General features: G+C 47.5%; 1 protein-coding gene across 1 annotated transcript in view; it reads left to right on the forward strand.

The window, feature by feature from the left end:
• EIF3B (eukaryotic translation initiation factor 3 subunit B) overlaps nucleotides 1-27,955 on the forward strand; it is a 404,806-nt gene that overhangs the window by 189,370 nt on the left and 187,481 nt on the right. The window lies entirely within an intron of this gene.

Raw genomic sequence — 27,955 nt, forward strand, 5'->3', positions numbered from 1 at the left:
ACACCCCCTTTGGGTGTATTTCCGGTGACGTCGGCATGCTTCCTGCGGAAGCTCCCACTCTTGGGCGCCATCTTCAGATTCTTTTTTTCCGCGGTCGGGTCTGGATCGTTCCCGTTTGGGCTCCAGACATTTTTGGAGAAAGAAGAAAGAAAATACAGAAAAGACGAGGAGAAGTCATCTGAAGACTCCAGGGGACTTCACCGACGAAAGACAAGCAAAGATAAGGCGTTTTCCATCCAGATCTTCGACGACCGTCGACGAACACGCGACCAGAGAGGCCCTGGACGCTCGAGGATGGACAACACGCCGTTCAAGTTCTGCCGTAACTGCCACCACAAGTACGCGCAGAAGGACCAGCACCCGGTATGCAACCTTTGCCTACCGGTGGACCACGAAAGCGGAGACTGCAACGCCTGTTCCGCCTTCACCCCGAAGACCCTTCGTGTGAGAGAGAGGCAGAGGGTAGCACACGCCGCCCTGCAGGGGAAGGCCCCGACCCCGTCGCTCTACGAGCTGGGGATGTCCTCCGAGGAAGAAGACAACGCTGCCGCCGAAGACGACAGCTACACGGTCGTAGAGACCGATTACACGAAGACTTCTGACAAGGTAGGAGACTCTTCGGCCCCCAAGAACCCGAGAGACTCTGAGTCTCGAAAAATCGAGGGCAAGACCCCGAAAGCGCCGACGCCAAAAAAGGCGGCGTCCGCGACTACTCCCAGGCCCAGCGGATCCTCAGAGAAGGAGTCCCCGGCGCCGAGAGCTGCTGATCAGCAGAAGACGTCGAAAATCGTCCCCGAAAAGGATCGATCGACGAGGGAGAAAGACCCGAAACTGTCGACGACGACCAGAGACCCGATATCCGGTTCGACGTCGAAAACTTCGACTCCGAGAGGCACGGCGACGAGCCATCCGTCGAAGAGAGCGGCGGAACCATCCGACGCGGAACACGCGGCCGAGATGGAAAAGAAAAGAAGGCGCCTCGAGGCAGAAATGGAGAACTTCATGCAGCGGAAAAAAGATTTCGACGCAAGGATGAAGGCCTTCACGATCCCTCACAAGACCAAGCCACCAGTGCTGGAGGCGGTCGAGGAGGAAGAAGAAGAGGTCGCCGAAGTCACCGAGCAAGACCAGGACGTCGAGGTGTTCGACGACCAGGAGGAGTACGAGAATCCCCACGAGAGCTACAGCTATGGGGAGGAAGATGAGGGCAGGACAGACACAGAGTCGGCGCCCTATGACCTTCAGGAGGTAGATTACATCGATGTCGACACCGACAGCCCGGAGGAGGTGGTCGACACCTACCCCTCGAGGCCCTCGCCGCCGGACGACATCGGGGCCTACAACGCGGTGATACAATCTGCCGCAGCAGCTTTCAAGCTCAAGCTCGACGAAGAGAAGCAGAAAGCAGACTTCCTTCTGGAAACATTGCTCCCAACACAAACGAGGAGCCAGTTCCTCCCGATGCTCGAGAGCGTCTTGGCTCAGGGGAAGGAAGCTTTCAGGGAGCCCGCAACATGCAAGGCAGTAACTCCCAGAACTGAGAAGAAGTACAAGCATGCCGCAAAGGACCCGGCCTACATTCAGGGCACGGTCTCCGCAGACTCCATTATCACGGCCACAGCAAGGAGGAGGGCTAACGTACCCACTACCTCGGGCCCGCCACCGGATAAAGAGAGCAAAAGGATGGATCTGGTGGGCAGAAGGATCGAACGGAATGCCGCGACCCACTGGCGCATGGCTAATTCCAACGCCCTGGTAAACAGACACATGTACCAAATCATGGAGGGACTGGGGCAGTTGGTGAAGGACTTGCCCCAGGATGCCAAGCAGAAAGCCGAAAAGCTAATTGAAGAGGGGAAGAATGCTGCAAATTCTTGCCTTAAGACGGCCCTGGATGGGGCAGACACCGCCAGCAGGCTCATGATGATGGGCGTCACGGAAAGGAGACACGCCTGGCTCAGGATATCCGGTTTCAAACCGGAGGTGCAACACAGCATCCTGAACACACCATTCAACGGCAGTACGCTTTTCGGACAAACAGTTGATGAGCAACTCAGCCAACTTAAGAAGGATAACGAAACAGCAAGATCCATGGGAGCATTGCAGTTCAGAGGGAACAAGAGGGGCACCCCGTCACGGAGGCCCGGCGGAAGAGGCGGAAACCAGCCAGGTACATCACACCAGGCTTTCCAGCAAACGCACCAGGCAGACTCGCAGGGTCAGCAGGGCCATCAGAAACAGCCCTGGCAGTACCAACAAAGAGGCCAGTCCTTTCGAGGGAGAAATGGACGGGGACAAAATAGAAGAGGGGGCCAGCAGCCCACCTCCAAGTGACTTCAAAAAAATCCGTGTGCCCACCCACAAAAAAGATCCCAGGGGGCAGCACGTACAGATGGGTCAAGACAAACTAGACACCTACGACCACAGGACACCAGTGGGAGGAAGATTAAGATTCCACCTCCAGGAGTGGAGAGGAATCACATCAGACAAATGGATCCTCAACATTATCCAATTCGGATACTGCATAGAGTTGGAGGCGAGGCCAACAAACAGAAAACCAAGAAGAAAGCCGCTAGCAAGCAAGCAGCTGCAGTGCCTTCAGGAAGAAGCAAAAGAACTCCTGCAGAAGCAGGCCATAGAAAGGGTACCCTTCAAGGAAAGAAACACAGGAGTATACTCAACATACTTCCTGGTACCAAAAGTAGACGAGACAATGAGGCCCATTCTCGATTTACGGTTCGTGAACAAATTCATAAGAACGCAAAAATTCAAAATGACCTCCCTGCAAGAGGTGCTCCCACAGTTGCAGACCGGGGACTTCATGGTCACTATAGACCTCAAAGACGCATACCTGCACATCCCAATGAACAGGAAGCACAAGCACATGCTCAGGTTCACCGTCGGAGAAAGCCACTACCAGTTCACGACACTGGCCTTCGGTCTAAAATCGGCACCAAGAGTTTTCACAAAGTGCCTCGCAGCAGTCGCAGCGCACCTAAGAAGGCAGGGAATACATGTATACCCTTACCTGGACGACTGGCTGGTGAAAGCAAACTCATACCAGAAATGCAAGCTGCACGCACATACAGTGACCAGCACGCTCATAAACCTGGGGTTCTCCATCCATTGGAAGAAATCATCAATGGAGCCGGAACAAGTGAAGATCTTCCTGGGAGCACAGATCAACACCTTACAGGGCAAGGTGTTCCCCAGCGAGAAGAGGGCGAGGGCGCTGGTGAAGGAAACTCGCCTCTACCGGAAGGGACAAGCTCGGACAGTGAGGACGGCGAGCAAGATCATGGGGATGATGGCATCATGCATCCACCTGGTACCGAATGTACGACTCCACATGAGACCCATTCAAGAATGGCTACAGGAGCAATGGTCACAAGCTACAGGCAGTTGGGAGGATCTAGTGGTTGTAACGCACGCAGTGCAGAAGGAGATGACATGGTGGACCATGGAGAACATAGCAAGGGGAAAGCCTCTAACGCCCCCAACGCCAACAGTGACCATCACCACAGACGCATCCCTGAAGGGATGGGGCGCTCACATGGAGGAGCTCAAGGTGAGGGGACTGTGGACACCGACGGATGCCACAAAGCACATCAATTACTTAGAATTGAAGACAATCTTCCTTGCACTGAAGGCCTTTCAAACAAGACTGTACAAGCACAGGGTATTGATACAAACAGACAACACCACTGCGATGTTCTACATCAACAAGCAGGGGGGCACACAGTCCGCACCGCTTTCAACGCTGGCGCAGGAGATATGGAGATGGGCCATCCCTCTCAAGATAGACCTGCTAGCCATACACCTACCAGGGAAGGACAACATACAAGCCGATTGGCTCAGCAGGCAGACATCGGCATCCCACGAGTGGGAGCTCAATGCTCAGGAGACAAGATACCTGTTCGACAGGTGGGGGACACCATCGGTGGACCTGTTTGCCACACGCCAGAATGCAAAATGCCAAAACTTCGCATCCAGGCAGCCCGAGGAGGGGACACTGGGGAATGCCCTATGGATAGATTGGTCAAGGACATTTGCCTACGCCTTTCCCCCGATACCACTGATGCACAGAGTACTGAGCAAGTGCAGAGCGAGCAACATGACACTGATACTGGTCGCACCGCAGTGGGCGAGGCAGACCTGGTACTCGCAGATCATGGAGATGACACGGTGTGCACCCCACAGATTCAGCAGGAGGAAAGATCTACTGTCCATGCAGAACGGAGAGGTACTGCATCCAGAGCCAGAGAGCATGAGCCTAGTAGCGTGGCTCCTGAGGACATAGAGTTCGCACATTTGAGACTACCAGAAAGCACCCTGAGGGTACTTCGGGAGGCACGAAGGCCCAGCACTCGAAAGTGCTACGTTGCGAAATGGAAAAGATTCACAATATGGTGCAGACAGGAAAGACTCCACAATAAGATGAAGAGGGACTCCACAGTGCTAAGGTACCTGACGCACTTACTGGAGAAGAACCTTAGCTCATCCTCGTTAAGAGTTCACTTGGCAGCGATAGTAGCCTACACAAGGGGAGAAACGTGCAGGAGCTTCTTCACATCACAGGTGGTGAAGAGATTCCTAGAAGGAGCGAAAAGGATCGCACCACCCAAGCGGGTGCCGCCACCTGCATGGAACTTGAACACAGTCCTAACGGAACTCATGAAAGAGCCCTTTGAACCACTTCACAAGGCCTCCCTAAAGATGCTAACTATGAAAACAGCCTTCCTGGTTGCGATAACGTCCTTACGCAGAGTAAGCGAGCTTCAAGCGCTGACGCTACAAGAACCATACATACAAATACACAACGATAGAGTTGTGATGAGGACTGACCCACACTTCATGCCGAAGGTGGTATCCAATTTTCACATGAACCAGTCTATACAGATACCGAGTTTTTTCCAAAAACCCACAACCAGCGCAGAGAGAGCTCTGCACACCCTGGACGCCAGAAGGGCAGTCATGCACTACATTGAAAGGACAAAGGGGCACAGGAAAACGAAACAGTTTTTTGTGTCCTTCGCAAACAGCTTCATGGGCAAAGCAGTAACCAAAAGGACCATTGCACGATGGATCGCACAAACAATCCAACTCTGCCACAAACGGGCAGGACAGGAACTGGCTGAGGGGACACGTGCCCACTCCACCAGGAAGAAGGGCGCTACAATAGCCTTCCTGGCTAACACACCCATAGAGGACATATGCCTGGCGGCAACATGGGCTTCGGTGCACACGTTCACGAAGCACTACTGTGTGGACATACAAATGAACAAGGAAGCTCAAGTGGGACAGAAGGTGCTACAGCACATATTCAACACCCAACGCTCATCTTCCACCCAGCCGCCACAGAGATGAGAAACCGCTACAAAATCTATGCACAGCATAGTGAATCCAGAAAGATTCACGCTGCAAAACGAATAGTTTTCTTACCTGTCGGTGTAGTTTTGCAGCTTGAAGATCTTTCTGGATTCACTAGCGAACCCACCCACCTCCGCCAGAAAGATGAGGCTGGAGAGAGAAGAGGTGGTTAACTAAAGAATAGACTTTGAAAATACAAAGCGGTAAATACAAACTAAGAAGAACATTGCCATTACTTCGGAAACGAAAGAAACACGGAAAAAAAGAACCCGAAGATGGCGCCCAAGAGTGGGAGCTTCCGCAGGAAGCATGCCGACGTCACCGGAAATACACCCAAAGGGGGTGTGACGCCGACGCCCACCTGGGCAAAGAGAAAAAAAAAAAAAAAAACAAAGAAAAGACTACGAATCCGGACCCAACCACAAGACCGCGGAATAATGCACAGCATAGTGAATCCAGAAAGATCTTCAAGCTGCAAAACTACACCGACAGGTAAGAAAACTATTCGTTCGTGTCCCAAACGCGGCAAGGTTGGATACTCGAGCCACATGGCCCCCGCTTATGGGATGGTGCGTCCGCATTTGTATTTACAGCTCCAAACTGCCCCTTCAGTTAAGAAGCACTCGGACACGTTCTAACAGGAAAACCTTTATTGGCAAACTTGTATCCCGTGTGCAGACGTCTTGCAGTTTTCCATCGATTCCGCCTGACGCGTTTCAAAGCCTGTCGCTCCTTTCTCAAAGGCTCGATGTTCTGTGTGCAGAAAGGGACACACCTTAAATCACTTCATACCACGCCCCTGATATGCAAGGAGTTCTGGTTGGTGTAGTGTGTCCCAACAATACTGCCCTGGATGGGTGCACTTGTTTCTGCTGCTGACTATATTTTAAGCTCACAGATGAGCCTCCGTACACGAGTTCAAGATAAATCCAAAGTTCGTGTCCCAAACGTGGCAAGATTGGATACTCGAGCCACATGGCCCCTGCTTATGGGATGGTGCGTTGAAACGCGTCCGGCGAAATCGATGGAAAGCTGCAAGACGTCTGCACACGGGATACAAGTTTGCCAATAAAGGTTTTCCTGTTAGAACGTGTCCGAGTGCGTTCTTAACTGAATGGGCAGTTTGGAGCTGTAAATACAAACGCGGCAGCCCTTGCCGCGAAGAACGCACCATCTCATAAGCGGGGGCCATGTGGCTCGAGTATCCAACGGAATCGATGGAAAGCTGCAAGACGTCTGCACACGGGATACAAGTTTGACAAGGGCTCTTCAGCTCGAAACGCGTCGCTGGTTCTGTTTTGGAATAAAAAACATCTTTGCTGACTCTGTTGGTCCGTTCCTCCTTACTGCTGGCGTGGAGGCGGTGTCTGCGAACGCAGAGCGTGCTGAGGAGGAGCTCTAATCTCATATATATATATATATATATATATATATATATATATATAGATAGATTTTTTTTTGTTTTTTGCAGCGTGATTCTTTCTGGATTCACTATGCTGTGCACTATTCCGCGGTCTAGTGGTTGGGTCCGGAACTGTAGGCTTTTCTCTTTTTTTTCTTCTTTTTTTGTAGCCCAAGTGGGCGTCGACGTCCCACCTTTTGGTGTACTTCCTGTGACGTCGGCACGCTTCCTGCGGAAGCTCCCTCCTCTGGGCGCCATCTTCGGATTCTTTTTTTCCGCCGTTTGGTCTGGATCGTCCCCAAGAGGTTCCAGAGTTTTTGGAGAAAAGAAGAAGGAAAAGACTGAAATCTACCGAAAAAGATTGGAGAATACATCCAGGAATAAGACCGCTGAGCTGGGACGACGAAGGAGGAGAACATCGAAGACTTCGACGTCCAACTGAGAATGTGCACCCTGGAAGCCCCCTGAGCGCAGGAATGGACAAGACTCCGTTCAAATTCTGCCCAATTGCCACCACAAATACGCGCAGAAGGACCAGCACCCGGTTTGCAACCTCTGCCTGCCGGTCGACCACGAAAGCAAGGATTGCAACGCCTGCTCCGTCTTCACCCCGAAGACTCTCAGAGTTGGACAGCGGCAAAGGAGAGCCAACTACAGCATCCAGGGCAAAGGCCACCCTCCGTCGCTTCGGGACTTGGCCCTCTCCAGTGATGAAGAGGACAACATCGCCGAGGGACCAGATGACTACATGGTCGTAGAGACGATAAGAAAACTACAAAAGAGGTAGGAGAGACGTCGACTCCTAAAACCCCGACAGACTCTCAAAAGCCTGAGTCAGACTCTTGAAAAACAGAGTCTAAATCCACAAAAGGAGCACTGGCGCCGAAAATTCCGACGGCCGCAGCTGCATCCAGGGACAAACAGCCCAACGGATCCTTCGAGAAGGACTCCCAGACGGCGAAAACACAAGAAAAGCCTAGGTCGTCGAAGCACATCCCTGAAAAGGAGCACTTGACGCCGAAGGAAAAGACCCGAAGGCGACTTTGATGTTTACGTCGAAGATATCGTCCGAAACACTCGACGCTGAACAGGCCGCCGAAATGGAAAGGAAAAAGAGAAGGCTCGAGACCGAAATGGTAACATCCTGCAAAGGAAAAAGAAATTTGACGAATGGATGAACAGGTTCACCATCCTGTAGGAGAGTAGGGTCTGCAATCCTATGATCACCCAGATTTTTGCTTTTTGCTTCACTGGTTTACGACTTTCCCTGGCTGTGGGCCTGCTAGTCAGACCCACAGCCTAGCTGTTCTCTCTAATCCAAATTGTACCCAGGTACTGAATTGGCACTGGGCCCTCTCAAGTCCCTGTATCCAGGGCTGAGGTGCACCCAGAAGTCTCCCAGGGGCTGCAGCATGTATTATGCCACCCCTGGGCTGACTAACTAAATCAGACACAACTGGCTGCTTGACAGCTGGGGCAGAGTGGTGTACTCACCCTCTGCTGTAGATATGGTATTCCTATATCTAAACCTATATGGACACACAGATCTCCTATCAGTCACTCCTATGGCAGGCCTTAACAATCCTGAAGGCAGAGTGCTTGGAATCGTGTGAGATGGTGCTCTGGCATGAGCTGAGCCTGTCTGCGGCTTTCGGGATCCATCCCTTAGCCGTTTCCATGATATCGCATACCATATACTCTTAAGTGCATTATAATCCTCGCGGTTATGTGCCAACTCTGGTATCGCTTTATCAAAACATGTCGAGTAAGGTGTCATACGAATTGGAATACTAACCCCTCGCCAATTCTGGCGACGGGGGTTAGCATTCCACCCTTCTAGAGGGACACGACATGTATGTAACCTGTAACCCCGGTTAAAGTTAGACAGAGCCTTAGCTCCACAAAATGGATGCTGCCACCGAGACACAAGTCTGCCCTCCTGCTGCTGGGAGTCCTCCCAGCCCAGGAGGCAAGGACAAAGGGTTTCCTGCCAGGGGCGGTGCCAGCACCGTCCCAGACAGGATTTTGTGTATCCTAGGTAGGCAGGGCTTTAGAGGAAGGTGACTGCAAGTGGCACCCCGGTGCTTACTGTGCATAGGCCGGCTGAAACCAGTTCCAGGGGCACTCCAGCCCCTGGCCTGGGGAAAGACCGCCAAAGGAGAGGGGTGTAACCACCCCCCTCCTAGCCCCACCCATAGGGCAGGACTTAGTCGCCTGCCAGCCCCCCTTTTCAGGATAAAGGTAGGAACTGGCCCCCTTCCAAATCAGATCATCTTTGAATCCTGAAACTACTTTCCACGAAAGGAACTCAAGACTTCTTCCCAAGATTCTCCCTTGTGACTAAGGAGTAGTCACCCTGCAGCAGCAGGCACCAACCAAGTATCGCGGTTTGTTGCCAGTCTCTCCTTCGGATCAAGACTGCTCCAGCACGACGAGAACCGGCTTCCCTGGCACCTCTGACCTCAACCTACATCATCAGCCCAGCTGTGATCTGTGGGTGTGACGAGACCTCGAGGGACCGGCCATCTTCAGAACTGCACGACGCTTGTCCAGCACGACTCCCGAGTGACCCTCGACTGAGTGCTTTGGGGTAAGAGAAGCCCCGACTCTGAGCAGCTCCAGCACCGAAGTTCAGCCCCCCTGCATCCACGAGATCTGCGTGGGGCCCTTCTGCTCTTTGCTGCCAACCGCGTTGTCCAGGTCGCTTGCCCGTTTGGCTAGTGACCCCTTCACGACGCTCCACGACGACAAACACTGCTGGTCTGGTTGCTCCAGACTAGCCCTTGCTCCCCTCCAAAAGAGGAGCACCCTGGACCCTCCTGGTCCCCTCAAGACGCCATTTTAGGTCCACCGCGTGGGCCTTGCATTTGCCAAGACTTGTTGCCCAATCCTGGGTCCAGCGACGTCGACAGCAAGAACCTTCGTGGGACAGCTCGCACCTCCATCCTGGTCGCCGACAACGCCTCCTGGTCCGAGAGACTGCAGAGCCCAGCAGCGCCCACTCACCTGGCTGAGGTGACTTCGTCCGGTGCCATCCTGGTGCCCACTCAAATCACTGGCTAGTGATTCAGAACTTGGTCCCCTCTGCTTACAGGTTTCTTCTTCCCTGATCCAGGCTTGGATCACTCCGAACTTTCTTCACTGGCCGCCTGCCAGCAACTCTTTCTTCAGGCTCCTGGATCTTCAACGAGGGTTTCCGACGCAACTTCAACCCTATGCAGCCGCAGCCCCTGGGCTAGGTAACCTGAGTACTTCGGTGCTCCAGCATAGTCCAACACCCTAAGTGTTCGGATCCACTCTTGTTTTCGACCCACCTAGTCGGGTTCGCCCGAGAACAGTAACTTTGCAACTGCTAGCCCCCATAGACTTTTTCCCGCCTTACCAGTGAGAGTTCCCACTCTGCACACGACGTCCACAGGCCTCCTGCAACTAATCTAAGTGTTTAGAATTGTAGGCCAAGCGATTCCAAAGTCTATGAGAATAGTTACTTACCTGCTAGTAGTTCACATTCCACTTTTGTAATATATGGTTTTTCGTGCCCCTAGGGCATTTGTGTAAATTGTGCGACTTAAAGTATTTTCTTAAGAGTTTTGTTATGTGCTTAGCTCCCTGACTCATAAAGAGTTCAGGGTAGTCTTGTTATAAATAAATATACGTTTATTTTCATAACAACTTGTGTGGTGTCCTTTCACTTGGTGTTCAAGGGGTAATGTGATGGTAAAACAGCTGGCTTAACACGCCCTCTAGAGTCTTAGCCTTAGACTGCTCGTATCCATGCTACTAGGATAGCTGGTCTATAAGGTTGACTTACAACCAATCATCAATAAGGGTTGTTTGGACTGATACATAGTGATCACTAGAATAGTGAGCACTGCATAGCAGGCCAACTTCTCACACATCCCGTCGAAGCCGGCGACGACTATCGTCGTAGTGGAGGACGAAGAGGAATTTGATGCCGAAGAGCCGCCGAAAACTCCCAAGAGGGCGAGGAAGACCAGCGCATGAGTTTGGGCTTGGCATCCTCGGTGGCGCAGGACTTCGACGCCGAAAGCCCAGAAGAGGCTGAGGAGACGTATCCTTCGAGGCCTTCGTCACCAGATGACATTCGTATCTACAACATGGTCATCAGGAACACGGCAACAGCTTATGGAGTGAAACTGGAGGAAGAAAAAACAAAAGCCTGCTTCCTCTTAGAGACCCTGCTCCCCACTCAAACAAGGAGTCAATTCCTCCCCATGCTACCAAGTGTCCTGGACCAGGGGAGGGAGGCATTCAAAGAACCAGCAAGCTGCAGGTCTGTCACACCTAGGACAGAGAAGAAATACAAACACTCCTCTAAAGACCCTACCTACATCCAGGGATCCGTCACGGCTGACTCAATCATTGCAGCAACACCCAGGAAAAGGGCCAACATTCCCACATACTCGGGCCACCACCAGACAAAGAAAGTAAGAGGATAGACCTCACTGGAAGAAGATAGAGAGGAATGCAGCAGTGCACTGGCGCATTGCCAACTCTAATGCCCCACTCAACAGACATACGTACCAGCATTGGGACAAGGTCGGACAGCTGCTCAAACACCTCCCTGAGCAATACCAACAAAGAGCAGCACACCTGGTGGAGGAAGGCAAGAATATAGCAAACTCATGCCTGAAATCAGCCTTGGATGCAGCAGACACATCCAGCAGGCTCATAAAGATCGGGGTCACAGAAAGAAGGCATGCCTGGCTGAGGATCTCAGGCTTCAAGCCGAAGTACAGAATGACATTCTGAACACCCTCTTCAATGGAGAAACCCTGTTCGGAGAACCAGTGGATGAGAAACTCACCCAACTCAAAAAAGAAAATGAAACTGCAAGGTCCATGGGGGCCTTTTAATTCAGAGGTATGAGAAGAGGTACCCCGACACAGAGACCAAACGGAAGAGAGGGAAACCAGCCGGGAAGGTCACATCAGACTTTCCAGCAGACCTACCAGGGCGACAATCGAGCCCAGCAGGGCCAGCAAAAACAAACCTGGCAATACCAGCCTCTGGGCCAGTCCTTTCGCGGGAGGGCAAATGGACGAGGGCAAACAAGAAGAGGGGGGGTCAGCAACCCACCTGAAAGTGACTCCGCACCAACAAGCGTGCCCACCTACACAACACCTCTATGGGAGGGGCACAACAAAGTCAACAAAAAATGGTTACACGGACTAAAGATCAACAAACATGTAGCACCAGTAGGAGGCAGACTAAAACACTTCTTCCAGAAATGGAAGAAAATAATTACAGACAAATGGATACTGAACATCATACAGTTCGGATACCGCATAGAAACAGGAAACCAAAAGGAAAGGTGCGCTCAGCAAAAGAACTAGCGCTACTCATAGAGGAAGCACCAGAACTCCTCTGCAAAAAAGGCCATAGAAACAGTACCATTCAAAGAAAGAAACAAAGGGGTGTACTCTAACTACTTCCTCGTACCAAAGGTGGACGAAACGTTAAGACCCACCCTGGACCTCCGGTTCTGAAACCAATACATAAAAACACAAAAATTCAAAATGACATCTCTACAAGAAGTCATCCCTCAAATAAGGGACGGAGACTTTGTCCACCATAGACCTAAAGGACGCCTACCTACACATTCCCATGAACAGGCAGCTCAAACATCTACTGAGATTTGCCATCGACAAAGCACACTACCAGTTCACTGCCCTGGCCTTCGGACTAAAATCAGCGCCAAGGGTCTTCACCAAGTGCCTCGCAGCCGTAGCAGCACACCTAAGGAGGGAAGGGATTCATGTATACCCCTACCTCGACGACTGGCTAATAAAAGCAAGTTCATACAAACAATGCAAAGAACATGCACAGCGGGTCACAGAAATGCGAACAGAACTGGAATTCTCAATACACTGGGGGAAATCCTCAATGGAACCAGAACAAGTGAACATCTTCCTAGGATCACAAATCAACACCATACAGAGCAAGGTGTTCCCCAGCAACAAGAGAACACTTGCCCTGCTGAAGGAGACACGTCAGTACCAGAAGGGGCGAGCTCTGACAGCGAGGACAGCGAGCAAGATCATGGGGAGGATGGCGTCATGCATATACCTAGTCCTCAATATAGGGCTCCACATGAGACCATTCCAGGAATGCCTGCAACAACAATGATCACAAGCTACAGGGAGTTGGGAAGAACTAGTGGCTGTAACGCACGCATTGCAAGCGGAGATAGCGTGGTGGAACAAGGAGAACATAACAAAGGGGAAGCCTTTAACACCACGAAACCCAACAGTGACCATCACCACAGACTCATCCCAGAAGCGATGGGGAGCACACATGAACCAACTCAAGGTGCGGGGCCTGTGGACTCCAACAGATGCGATCAAGCACATCAACTACCTGGAACTAAAGACCGCGTTCCTCGCCCTAAAAGCCTTCCAGAAACAACTGTACGGGCAAAGAGTGTTGATACAAACCGACAACACCACAACTATGTTCTACATCAACAAACAGGGAGGAACACAATCAGTCTCGCTATCCAACCTAGCACAGGACATATAGAGACGGACCATCCCACTCAAGATAGACCTCCTAGCTATACACCTACCAGGAAAGGACAACGTGGAGGCAGACTGGCTCAGCAGAAAGACATCGGCATCCCATGAGTGGGAGCTCCATGCACAAGAAACACAAAATCTATTCATGAAGTGGGGGACGCCAACAATAGACCTATTTGCAACACACCAGAATGCAAAATGCAGATACTTGGCAACCAGTGGAACAATCCCAAGGAAATGCCATATGGATAAGTTGGTCGAAAACATTTGCCTACGCTTTTCCCCCCCGATACCACTGATACACAGGGTACTCGGCAAATGCAGAACCAGCAACATGACACTGATTCTTGTGGCACCACAGTGGGCCAGGCAGTCATGGTTCTCTCAAATAATGGAAATGGCGCAGGGACCACCTCACAAGTTCGGGAAAAGAAATGACATGCAAAACGGAGAGGTACTCCATTCAGAGGCAGAGAGCCTCTGCTTAACAGCATGGCTCCTGAAGACATAAAGTTCGCATACCTGAAACTGCCGGAGGGCACACTGCAGGTGCTACGAGAGGCAAGGAGACCTACCACACGGAGGTGCTATGTGGCATAATGGGAAAGATTCACACAATGGTGCATCAGGGAAAAACTACACAAGAAGATGACGTAGGAATCAACGGTGCTAAAATATCTAACACACCTGCTAAAATCAAACCTAAGTTCTACCTCGCTAAGAGTACACCTAGCAGCGATAGTAGCCTACACAAGGGGAGAGACAGGAAAAAGCTTCTTTACATCACAAGTAGTAAAAAGATTCCTGGAAAGGGCTAAAGGAATCGCACCACCAAACAAGCATTGGAAATGCAATAGGTCTCGCATTAGAAAAGTTGGATCTATTGGTTTTGTAAATGACAATTTTATTTTTATGTGTTGGTCTTGAAAATAGCAAAATGAATAGCTTTGTCATTAACAATGCCAATACTTTTAACTTTTGCAAATGTGACACCTATAGCATTTGTAATGCAACATGTTTTGTATGTCCGTGACTTAGACTTATGTTCAGTGTATTTTATTGTGTCGAAAATCCAAGAACAGAGGTGAAATATTAACATTTTTGTGACAATTGTAATAAAGCTTGAAACATTGAGAGAACATATTTGAACCAGTTGTTGTTGAATAGTTGCACAGAGTGATGCTGTGAGGGTGATAGATAGAGTGAGTGGCGATAGATAGATAGATACATAGATAGTGAGTGGCGATAGATAGATAGAGTGAGTGGCAATAGATAGAGTGAGTAGCGATAGATAGATAGAGTGAGTGGCGATAGATAGATAGATAGAGTCCGATAGAGTCCGATAGATAGAGTCCGATAGATAGAGTCTGATAGATAGTCAGATAGATAGATAGATAGATAGATAGATAGTCTGATAGATAGATAGTCTGATAGATAGAGTCCGATAGATAGAGTCCGATAGATAGTCTGATAGATATAGATAGATATAGATAGATAGATAGATAGATAGATAGATAGATAGATAGATAGATAGAGTGAGGGCGATAGATAGATAGAGTGAGGGCGCTAGATAGATAGATAGATAGATAGATAGATAGAGTGAGGGCGATAGATAGATAGAGTGAGGGAGATAGATAGATAGATAGATAGATAGATAGATAGATAGATAGATAGATAGATAGATAGAGTGAGGGAGATAGATAGATAGATAGAGTGAGGGCGATAGATAAATAGATAGAGTGAGGGCGATAGAGTGAGGGTGATAGATAGATGTCTGTTGTTCCTGTCTGTGAGATGCGCCCCCTGTTGGTCCTGTGTGTGTGAGTTGTGCCCCCTGTTCCTGCCTGTGTGAGATGCGCCCCCTGTTGTTCCTGTCTGTGAGATGCTCCCTCTGTTGCTCCTGTCTGTGTGAGAAGCATCCTCTGTTCCTTTCTGTGTGAGATGTGGCCCCTGTTCCTGTCTGTGTGAGATGCGCGCTCTGTTGTACCTGTATGTAAGAAGCGCCCACTGTTGGTCCTGTCAAGTGTGGGAATGAGTGAGAGAAAAGAGAGCAAGAGGAAAAAGAATAAAGGTGATAGAGAGTGAATGAAGGGGAGTCAAAGAGAGAGAGAAATAAGGGGAGATAGAGTAAATGAAGGGAAGGGAAGGGAAGGAGAGCGAGAGAGAGAGAGAGAGAGAGAGAGAGAGAGAGAGTAAATGAAGGGAAGGGAAGGGAAGGAGAGAGAGAGAGAGAGAGAGAGAAACAAAAAACACAAGTGATAAAAAAAGTAAGCCATGCACGAGTGATTAACGAATGCTGATATTTTTAAGCCCACAGCACATGTTACTTTGCCTAATGGGAGAATATAAGAAATTGACAGAGTGCGCAAACCACAGAGTTAATGGCCAATAAAAATAAATCCAAGAGCGAGCCGTGCACGAGTGAATAAGTACTGCTGATATTTTTAAGCACACATCTAATGGTACTTTGCCCAGTGGTAGAATAAAAAACAAATTGACAGAGTGTGCAAACCACAGTGTCAATGGGCAATAAGAAAGCAGGAGCAAAACTCCGAACTGTACTCTATTACCTGTCAGCCTCCTAAACACGATGTTTTGTGCGCAAATGATTCTGGAGGGATGTATGGTAATTAGCATTTCCTGTTCACGGCTGGGGCAAAAATTCCTTTAGATGATCGATTCTTGCTCTACACATTTTCTTCTCATTTAATACCTTTAAAAAAAAGAGAGAGAAGTCCACTGTGTCGTAGCCCATCACCCCCCAAAAAATGAACATCAAACAATAACTACCAGATGGGAGAATTAATATATTCGTCCAGGCCACAAGCAGCAAGGAATCCAGGCGCCTGAGCTGAGTGTGCACCACGTATGTTCCTCGCTTGCATCACCCACCAGAAGGATTTCACAAGTGCTGCAAAACCAGTAGGCATAGAAACAAATGGAGAGGGAGGGGGTGGGCTGCCTACTGATGCGTGTGGCAAGAGATTGAGAGTGAGAGCAATTAGGGGGGAGGAGAAGTGAGGCCAGAGCGAGGCTGATGCCTTTGATGGTGGAATGCGAGCTCCCAGAAGCTGTGCCAATGGAATTAACGTCTAGACTAATGGTACATTAGTACAACTGTAACAAGCGCTATTTAAAATGGAATTCTTTTTAATAAGGCAGAGTTATGTACGTAGCACATACATAATGTTTAGCAACTATTCTGTCTGCATCAAGAACGGATTGTGGGGCAGACGTAACGTAGAGTTACTTGTGCATGTGCTTAAACTGGTGGTTTCTTTTATCCTCTCCTGATTTGTCAAAAGTAACCTGAAGCAGCTGACAACTCCCTGCGGCGCTGTCAGAGGAAATGCAGTCGCATCACATACCGGCGAACAGTCTGTGTACTTAGCAGGCAGTGTTGTGGGAGGAGTTGCAGAGGTGGGTGATGGTGCGGCGCTAGGCTAACTGTAGTGGCTAGAAGAAAAACACAATGAAAACTACAATAATATAATTCAAAAAGTGACTGGGGCATTTAGGACGGCCAACACCGACCTATGAACTCCAACATGGCGACAGCAGAGAGAGCGGCGTGGGCACTGCAGGAGGAATGAGAGGGGGGCAGGAGGAAAAGTGGCTGGTGAGACCGGCCCTTAGTGCGTCACTCAGTAAAGCCCAATGTGCTTGAATGTAGGAATGTAAATATACAGGAATAGGATTGGCCAGTATCATGACGGTCTTGCGACTTTAATTATATTTTTGCGAATGCCCTGCAGCCACCATTACAAATCATAATGGTAGCGATTTTCTCAAAAGATTGACCTGGCGCGTTGATATTTATGTAAACCATTGTGGTCATGATTCTCTTTTCGTGCTGGCAGGGGGCGGAAACAAGCACACTCCTACACCGCAAATGTAATGAGCGAAGCATATCGTTGACAGCCTTGCTGCAGACAGAGCGTTAAGAGCCGGCAGCTTAACAAGAGAGAAAGAAAGAGGGAGATGTATGGAGTTGGAGAGAAAGATCAGAGACAGAGCAGAGAGAGAGGAGAGAAATGGAAAGAGAGAGAGAGTTAGATTAATATATTCGTCCAGGCCACAAGCAGCAAGGAATCCAGGCGCCTGAGCTGAGTGTGCACCGGCGGCCGTGAAACTGAAAGTACGGCCGGCCGGCCGTGAATAATTAGGGGCTGAGCGCACGCTGAGAAGCTGCCTTTGATGTGGTAATGCGAGGCAGGCAGGCGGCTGGTGGCATTGTGCACGCGCTTTTTAGGGCTTGCGCTTGCGCAATGACCTAAAAAGCACATGCACTCAAAGAAATCGCCAGTGGAATCGCCAGTGGTGGTTAAAGACTGGATAAGCCCCTATAGAGCTTCCAGCTGTGCACATGTGCACAGCAGGCGAGCCCTAAAAGGATGTCGCCACCGGCATGGAAACTTAATTTGTTCCTAACAGAGCTTATGAAGCCGCCTTTTGAACCCATCCATAAGGCCTCATTACAAATGCTCACAATGAAGACAGCCTTTCTAGTAGCTATCACCTCGCTACGCAGGGTAAGCGTGCTACAAGCGCTGACGCTACAGGAACCCTACATTCAAATACACAACAGGGTGGTAATGAGAACGGACCCACACTTAATGCCAAAGGTGGTGTCAAGGTTTCACATGAAACAAACAATACAGATACCAAGCTTCTTTCAGAAACCATCCACAAGCGCAATGAGGGCACTGCACACTCTGGACGCCAGAAGGGCAGTAATGCATTACATGGAAAGAACTAAAGAGCACAGGAAAACAAAGCAGTTCTTTGTGTCCTTCGCAAGCAGTTTCCTGGGTAGACCAATAACAAAGGGCTCCATCGCACGATGGATCGCACAAACTATACAATTTTGCCACAGACAGGCAGGTCAGGAACTAACAGAGGGGGCACAAGCCCACTCTACCAGGAAAAAGGGAGCAACAATAGCCTTCCTGGCAAACACACCCATTCAAGACATATGTCTGGCGGCAACATGGGCTTCAGTGCACACGTTCACTACTACTGCGTGGATATACAAATGAACAAGGAAGCACAAGTAGGACAGAAAGTGCCTCAACATATATTCAACAACCAACACTCATCTTCCACCCAGCCGCCACTAACATAACAAACCTCTACGAAGTCTATGAACAGCATAGTGAATCCAGAAAGATTCACGCTGCAAAACGAATAGTTTCTTGCCTGTCGGTGTAGTTTTGCATATATATATTCAAGGCATTTGAGCTGTAGATCACATGCTTTGCATACTCCCATCTAGTGTTGGGTCCTGATGTTTGCAGTTTGTTTTTCTTCAATGAAGTGTTTTCCAGTCACAAGGTAGGTGACTCATCCTTTCGGTGATATAGCGCATGGGCATTGACTCAATTGTTAGATTGTTTTTTTACGCCAACGGGTTCTGGCGTGAATTGCCGCGCTCCTGTTCGACGCCGTTTATTTGGTTTCACTCGGTGCGCAAGACACCCTCAACGGTATGGTTTTCGATCGCGTATCCCATTCTCTGCGTATTGTATGTACTTCAAAAGAAAACCCTCCTAACTGCGTCTGTCCGCGTTGCAGTCAATGGAACGGACTCCATTTAAATTCTTCCCTCCGTGCCATGCGAAGTTTCCGCCCAACCTGTGCTTGTCTCCGGAGCACAGAAAACAGGACTGTGATGTGTGCAAGGCTTTCTGTTCCAAGAAGACGCTTCGTGGCCATTGGGCTCGACGTCGCGACATGCAGAGCCAACACACAAGTTCCATTCCAGACTTATTTGGAGAAGATTCGGAACAAGAAGCCGGAGACGCCATGGGAGCCGAAGAAGAGCAAGATCCCATCTCCGACTACGCCTCAGAAGGGGACAACGAAATCCCGCAAGGGCAGAGTACTGTGAGTATAGGTCCTCCCTTGCTGCAAATTCCACCTCAGTCCAAGAAGAAGGCTCTAGTCCAACCCCCGCCTCCCGGCCTCGGTCAGCACCTGGAACATGTTTCCGAGGCCCCGCCCGCTGGCACGGCAACAGAAACAAAAGCCTTCCGGCTCCTATCCGAGCTGCCTGAAAATGGGCTCCGATCCGAAAACTTCGGGATCAGATGCAAAGCCAGGCTCCGGCCAGCCCCCTTTGATGCCGAAAACACTTTCGGATCCCAAATCATCAGGATTCAAAACCATTGGCACTGAAACAACCAGATGAGCCGATTCCATCTCGAGAACAACATTTCGATGATCTGCCTACGAAACTGGATCCGAAACAGAGTTGTACATCCATTCAACTACTGGACATATCACCACAAAAGTGACCCTTAAAAGGAAACCTGACATAGGACATCTACAACATTCCTTTAAAGAGGAAGAATGTCGGGACTAATCCTTCTCCTCCCCTTCCATCTCCTTCTTCTCATCACCCTCAATCTTTAATGATTTCACCTGAGCACTCGCCAGGAGGAGGAGGAAATTAGAAAACTACAGGAGATGCTTCACCCACAGATAAAGAATCTAAGCTTCTTGACACTTCGGGGAAAAGGGTAGCCCCTCAGGCAGCAAACTTCTGGTGCATCTCTAACATGCAAGCGCTGCCTGCAAGGTATGACTGGGTGCATTGGAACGAGATGGAGCAGTTGCTCCAATTTCTACCCGATGAACATAAATCTAAAGCGCAAGACCTAGTGTGGGAGGGACAGCTCATTTCAAACAATAAAATCAGATGCTCCCTAGATGCAGCAGACACTGCTGCTAGAGCTGTAACCACCAGCGTCCTTTTAAGAAGGCACGCCTGGCTATGTATCTCAGGTTTAAAACCTGAGGTTCCGACTTTCATAATGAACACAGCCTTTGACAAAGAACACTTATTTGGCCCTGTGGTAGATTCCTCACTTGAAAAAAATGAAGAAAGGCACTGAAGTGGCCAGATCCATGGAGCCCTTCAACTAACACAACCATTGGGTTCCTTTCTGCATTCCATCTACCGCAGAGAGTCCAAAAATAACACTTCAGAAACCACCACCACCTACACGGGCCACCCCCTACCCCCCCCCCCCCCCCCCCGTCTCCCCTTCTAAAAGGGGCTATGTCCAAGTTTCCTGTTAGCGTGTACAAGATACCCTACTGGAAAAATGTGTGTGTGTGTGCGGGGGGGGGGGGGGTGACTATTCATGAAATGGGGATGGTAATAATGAAGGTACTGACGAATGGAAAAGAAGAAAAAGGAAGAGGTACTACAAATGACCTGTGTGGGTCTGGCCAAATAGGCCTGACTAAGGCGATTCCAGCATAAAACCTAGAGCGGGCTTCTAAAAAGGGATGGACACGTCTCGACTTCAGCTCACGAGCAGAAAGCCACAATGCAAAGGTATCCTCAAAGAAGCCCCTGCTGTTGAAAGCCCTGCTTGCTCTATAAGATATATTTTTGACTCTGTTGCTGCTCAGCCCGAAGTAAGGAGGACCTCCGAGAAAGTCTCATTTAGAACAGTAAGTGTTACCCTTTTTCAAATCCACCACTAGGCAGAATCGAAGTCCCGGCTCCCCATGTCTTCGCAGTCTAAGTCTAAAGGTGAACTATTAAAGCGGAGAGAGAAGAAAAGGCCTAATCGACAAATCACAAAAAGGTGCCACAAAAAACTATGTTTGGGGGATGGGATAGATATCCCACAAAGGTCAGAGGGATCAACTCAACATCTTTAATTAGATCCTCTTGTGGTCTGCCCACCATGTTCCGTCTCAAGCTCACCTAGCGAGAGGAATACAGGGAGCCATTGGCTGTATCTCCCCGCTTGTCCGATATAATCAAATTCCTCCTCTCTCAATCCAGCGGCTGCTCCATTTGGGGACTTAAGAAGAAGGGTCTCTTTGCATTGCTCAACCCAGAAGATAAACACCTATCGTATTGTAACGTTGATGTCTGCATATTAGATTTTATTCCACTTTTTAATTCTGATCTAATTTTGAATCTGGCTTCTTGTTTGTTTTACGGACATCAAGACTTTGAATCTAATCAAAATTAGTGACTTTTCTTTGGTTACTCTATTAGACAGTAGTTTAGGGACTAAATCGAGGGTAAAGAGAGGATATAGGCGTACGGCTAGAACACTCGACCTTGAAGCTGGGGAACCGGTTTCGAGTCTCGGCAACGACGCTCAACATCCTGTGATTCTGGGCAAATCACGTAATCTCCCTGTGCCCAACAAAAATTAGTGTGTCCATCTGTATTGAAACAGGTGCTCATGTAAAGCGCTCTGATACCCGATTTCTCAGGTCTAGTTCGCAATATATAAAACTCTACAAAATACAAAAAAAATACAAAATAAGATCCAGCCCTTTACCCTGCTAAGCCATCTCCACCTGATGACAATGTGTCCTATCAAGAATTCCTTGCCGGGGCTGCACAGTACCATGGGGTGGTGCCCCACAGAGAATCCTTAGAGGAGGACTTTCTATTTGAGACTCTAGATTCCACACACTGGTCAAGCCAAACATTCCTGTGCTCAAAGGTGTAATGAGGCACGTAGACGAAATTTTTAAAGATCCTGTACATGCACAAAACCTTCCCCAACAGTTTCCTCTTGATTCGTTGGTAGATTCTAATGCTTGTGAGCAAGCTAATTCCCAAACTTCTGGGGATGCTCCTCTCCCAGATAAAGAATCAAAACTCATTGATGCTTTTGGAAAACGCATAGCCGCACAAGCTGCAATCACTGGCGCATTGCTAACAAGCAGCGCCTTCTAGCCAGATACATTAGGGTACCCTGGGACGAAATAGAGCAATTACTCCCAGGGTGAGCATACAGCTAAAGCTCAAGACTTAGTCCAGGAAGGGAAATTAATTTCCAACTCTTCTATAAGGTGTGCTCTAGATGCTGCTGACACCTCAGCTAGAGAAGTCAATACTTGCATCTTTCTCAAAAGACATGGCTGGTTACGGATTTCTGACTTTAAACCGTGCCTAAAGTTAATGTGTGTCCTCATGTAACGTAACTGGTGATATGTAAAGCGCTCTGATACCTGATTCGGTTCGGGTCTAGTTCGCGCTATATAAAAAAAAACCTCTGCAACCCTGAAGTCCATCAATTCATTTTAAACACACCTCTTGATAAAGAACATCTTTTCGGCCCTGAAGTTGATCAGGTGCTTGAAAAAATTATAAAGGACACTGAAGTAGCAATATCTATGGGAGTGCTTCAGTTTCCTTCAAACAGAGGATCCTTTCTGCGCTCCTTTTACCAGGGAGCGTCCAAGTCAGCAGCCTCAGAGTAAAACACAAGGGTAACAACCAATACTCTTTTTCAAGAGAATTTTTCAGAGGAGGTAATAGGGGAAACCGTTCCAAAGGCAAGGGTAAAAACACCACACCCCGTAAAACCCCTTCCCCTAATAAGCATTGACTTCCCCACGCTTCCCTCCGATTATTCCAAAGCTCTCGAAGGAGGGCTTCAACACTTTGTCCCCATTTGGAAATCTAGAACAACCGACAAATGGGTGCTTGGAATTATCCAGCATGGTTATTGCCTGGAGCTTACCACTAATCCTCCAAATATTTCACATGGCTTTCACAAATTGTTGCTCAAACAAGAGGTGCAATCTTTTATTGAAAGAAACCATAGAACCAGTTCAACTTCAGTGCCAATGGTCAGGGGTCTATTCTCTCTATTTTCTGATCCCCAAAAAGGATGGCTCATTAAGACCTATTCGAGATCTCAGAGTTGAACCGATGCATACTGTCAGAGCACTTTCACACGGTGACCCTTCAATAGGTACTTCCTCTTTTAAAACAGAGAGATTTTAGGTCTACTCTAGACTTAAGACGCGCATCTTTACATTCCAATTCATCCAGCTCATTGCAAATAGCTCAGAATTGTGATAGCAGGCAAGCATTACCAGTTCAAAGTACTTCCATTTGGAGTCCTCACTGCTCCGAAAATATTTACCAAATGTCTGGCAGTAGTAGCCACTCAGAAGACAACATATTCATGTCTTTCCTTACCTAGACGGCTCATCAAAGCCAGCACTTATCAAACTCGTCTTCAACACACTCCGACAACAATAGGCCTACTACATCAATTGGATTTCACGATCAATGCACACAATTCTCACCTGTGACCTGCACAAATGGAGTGTTATCTAGGAGCTACAATAAACACTCTCAAAGCTCTAACCTTTCCCAGTGCAGCAAGGATTCACAACATTCAGTCTATGGTACTACAGTTTCAACCCAATCAAACTTTTCCAGCCAGAGTTTTCATGCAACTGCTGAGCATGATGGCATCTTGCATCACAATCGTACCTCATGCAAGGCTTCACATGCGTCCCCTACAAGAATGTCTAGCACGTCAGTGGAATCAATCACAGGGTTAATTAACCGATCTAGTTTTGGTAAACGGCTGCAGCCATCACTCTGCAGGGGTGGGACCCACAAAACTTATCAAAAGGGCGGCCCTTCATATACCTTATTCCACAGACTGTGATAACAGCAGAAGCATCTCTCACCGTGCCCATCTCAAACATTACACAATTCAGGGTCTGTGGAGCCACAACCACAAAAGTCTCTGCATCAACTACCTAGCTTCTGGCTGTGTTCCTAGCACTCAAAGCTTTTCAGACTCCCCTTTATAGGCAAAATTTTTCCTAGTCCGCACAGACGAAATGACAGCAATGTACTATGTACAAAAACAAGGACAGAGACACACTCTGCAACTGTTATGCCTCTCGCAAAACATTTGGAGCTGGGCAGTTCTTCACAAGATCTTCCAGGAGAAGACCATCAAATTGCCGACCTCCTCAGCAGACAGAGGCAGCAAGTTCATGAGTGGGAACTTCATTCCCAAGTTCTCCTTCCCTAGTTCCAACATTGGGGATTGCCACAAATAAATCTGTTTGCAACAGTACACAACACAAAATGCCCTAACTTCGCATCAAGGTTCCCACACCATCTATCCAAAGGCAATGCCCTATGGATGAATTAGTCAGGGATATTTGCCTTCGCCTTTCCGCTTCTCCCACTACTAGTTTGGAAGTTCAGGCAAACATCCCTCACACTGATCTTAGTAGCCCCCACATGGGCTCATCAACCTTGGTACACCACCCTGTTAGAACTATCAGTGGTTCCACATCAAAAACGACATCTCACCCCCAGTCTCCTCACTCAGAGCCATGGAGAAATCAGACATCCTAATCCCAAGAGGCTCAACCTAGTGATTTGGCTCCTGAAGTCATTGAGTTTGGTTATTTAAATTTACTTCACAATGTATGACTATTTTAAAAGAAGCAAGACAGCCTACAACTATAGCTTGCTATACAGCAAAGTGGAAAAGATTTGTTATCTATAGTCCTAACCAGATTTTTTTTATTTTTTTTCAATTTTTATTACAGCAGGAATCAAAAAACAAAAAAGCATGACATCGCAGGACGAATAAATAGGATGGATATAACTGATATCAAATAGCTAGCAGCGAAAATACATTTACACGAAATTGCATACAATAGAAATTAACATCAATTAGAACAGTATTTTTATAAAAACGCAGTTCGAAGAGAATCAAAAATCTGGAAAGTGAATCTATTGCACAGTAGCCCGTACTAATCCATGATCCTATAAACTGTCTGGTATTTACTACCCCCAGATAATTCCCCAGAAACTCAAATCCATATCTTCCATAGTAACTATTACTAATCTATATAATGGCTACTTCAAACTGACGTACGATTATCAAAAAACTATTAAAGCGCATGTGCGACTAGCAGCAATTGTTTTAATAAAGTGCAGAAATGTTATTCCTGTAAGCATAGGGCTCTAAAATTATACATTTACTCAGATATATAATGGATAGAAACATTTGCCCAGATAGTGCTAAATGTCACAGCAGCTACTACACGTTTTGCATAGGCCTCCTCATATCTATAAGTCCTGCACATTTTTATTAACCCAATGTTCAATCCTAGGTTGCTTATTAGTCTTCCAATTTTGAAGGACAAGTGACCTAGCGACCGCTATAGAAATAACTATAAAATGCTGCTGCTATTTCATTAAACATTTTACCTCCCCTGACGAACCAAACCGCACCAACATACATGTATGTGGGAGCAATTGGTAAGGACACAATTTGAGAAATCAAAGTAAAAATGTCCTTCCAAAATTGCTGTAGACTGCTTCTCATAAAATATGTGCACCCAACCCCCATCATCCTGTTTATTACATCTAAAACATTGGTTCGGATTAGTTGGAAACATCTTATGCAATCTCAGAGGGGTGTAATATGCCAACCATCTGGATAATATGAGCGCCGCTCAGTGCTTTATTAGATAGCTCACTAAGCTGCTACAACTCTTTCATTAACTTGCAGCCCGTTTCTGAATGCATTTTCTAAAGCTCTTTCAAAATAATGTCTTCGCTATGATCCGTCTGATTCAATAACTGATACCAAAATCCAACCCCTCAAACTTTAGTTGACATCTGTCTGGCAATTTGACATGCAACCTCACTCAGCATGGTATAATTATTTTTGAGAAAAATCATGAGCTGAAGAAAACTCAATAGAGAAAGCGGTATTTAGATTGTCACATTGCAATTGAACCTTTTCCCAGGTAATTAATGTCTTGTGATTATAAAAATCCCCAAGCTGACCGAAACCTAGTTCTTGCAAAGTCTCTCCCCCCCCCCCCCCCCTCCCCTCCCCACCTCCCCCGCCCCACAAGGTCAAACCTCCTGCTACACAATCTTGAATGGGTGTATAAGCATGATATGCTGGAATATTTTGAGATTTATAAAAAAAAAAGGCTGGATTGTTGCTGCTAATGCCAATTTCACCTTATCTCTGGTCTTTTTAGGAATTTTTGCTGTTAGTAAGAACGTGGGAAGTTTTATGGCACTTTCCTTCACCATAGGTGTTAAAATAAAAAGTTTTTGAAAACTGAATTTTCCTCTCCAAATTGTGATAAATTGCACAAGGAGGCCTGATAGTAAATTGCAATATGTGGGAGTGCTAACCCACCCCTGTGCTACATTTAGTTGTAGTGTGGTTTGCTTAACCCGGGTGGTGTTTATTGTTCAACACAAACTTCAAGATCTTTTCATTCAGTTACTTAAAATAAGAACTGGGGATTTTTAAAGGAATATTATAAAAAGAAACAAAAACAGTGCGAACACCGACATTTTAACGATAGAGATTCGTCCCATCAGTGATAGATGGAGAAAAGACCACTTATCTAATAATTTTTTCACTTTCACAAGCGTGCTGCTGTAATTCAATGAAAATAATTGACCATAATCATTCGTGACAAAGATACCTAGGTATCTGACTGGATGTGGTAGTCTAATTGTAAGAAAACTGGGGCGTCAGAAGGCGCAGCATTAAATGTAAGCATTTCTGTTTTTAGCTTGGTCCCCCTATCTGTGTAAATTTCTGAATTTCGTCCAATGCATTTTGTATATTAGACCGGTTTGCGTTGTGATGTAAAACTATATTGTCTGCATATTGCTTAATTTTTGCCATCCCCTCCAAGGGGGGTAAAATCAATAAATTACTACAAATCGTAACAGCTAGGGGTTCAATAAACAAAAGGGAGGATAATGGACAACCCTGTCGCGTACCACGTTCAATATTAACCCTGCTGGGCTCTGTTCCATTGATGATGATTTTGGCCTCCGCCTGACTATATAATTTTTTTTATATATGTATCAATTGTGGCGGAAATCCAAACTTCTCTAAAATAAAAAATAAAGAATGCCAGTTTACCAAATCAAAAGCCTTCTAATAACAAGATCAATCCTCTAGACGCTTCTGTACAGAATAGTATGTTACCTGTTACATTTACACCTTGCAGCAGTGGCTGCATATTTGTAAAACAGTCAACCTTTATCTATATTCAAGATTCCAGTAATCAAAGCTTTCAAGGAAGGTTTGAAAAGAGTAATAACACCACAATCTTAATATTGTCCTTCCAAGACTTATGGGTCCACCCTTTGAACCGTTACATAATTGTCCTCTACAGTTTCTTTCATGGAAAGTTGCTTTCCTCATTGCTATCACTTCATTAAGGAGAGATGGTGAGCTACGGACTTTAACCCTAGAATAACCTTTCTTTCAACTCCACAAAGATAGAGTAGTTTTTCACACAATCCAAAATTCCATCCCAAAGTGGTTTCTGCCTCTCATATTAATCAATCAAGTGAGTTACCAGTGTTTTTTCCTCTACCTGATTCAGCGTCAGAAAGAGCTCTCCACACCTGGATGTTAGAAGAGCCTTATATTACATAGAAAGAACGAAAGATTTTCGCAAAACTAAACCATTGTTTGTTGCATTTGTGCCACCTCAGAAAGGCAACTCCATCTCTATATCAGGCATTTCAAGATGGATTGTTAAATGCAATCAAATATGCTATGAAAAAGCTAAAATAACTTTATCCATACCCCATGGAGCGCATTCTAAACGCAAGATAGGGGCTACTATGGCCTTCTTAGGCAACATTCCTCTAGCTGATATATGTAAAGCAGCTACATGGTCTACATCACACACATTTACTAAGCACTACTGTGTACATGTGTTAGCAAGGCAACAAGCTAATGTAGACCAGGCAGTGCTTAAGACACTGTTTCAAACAACTGCAACACCTGCAGGTAAGCCACCGCTTGGGGAGCATACTGCTTTAAAGTAAGCA

The sequence above is a fragment of the Lissotriton helveticus genome, chromosome 10, assembly GCF_964261635.1.
Source record: "Lissotriton helveticus chromosome 10, aLisHel1.1, whole genome shotgun sequence".
In the NCBI taxonomy this organism is placed as follows: domain Eukaryota; kingdom Metazoa; phylum Chordata; class Amphibia; order Caudata; family Salamandridae; genus Lissotriton; species Lissotriton helveticus.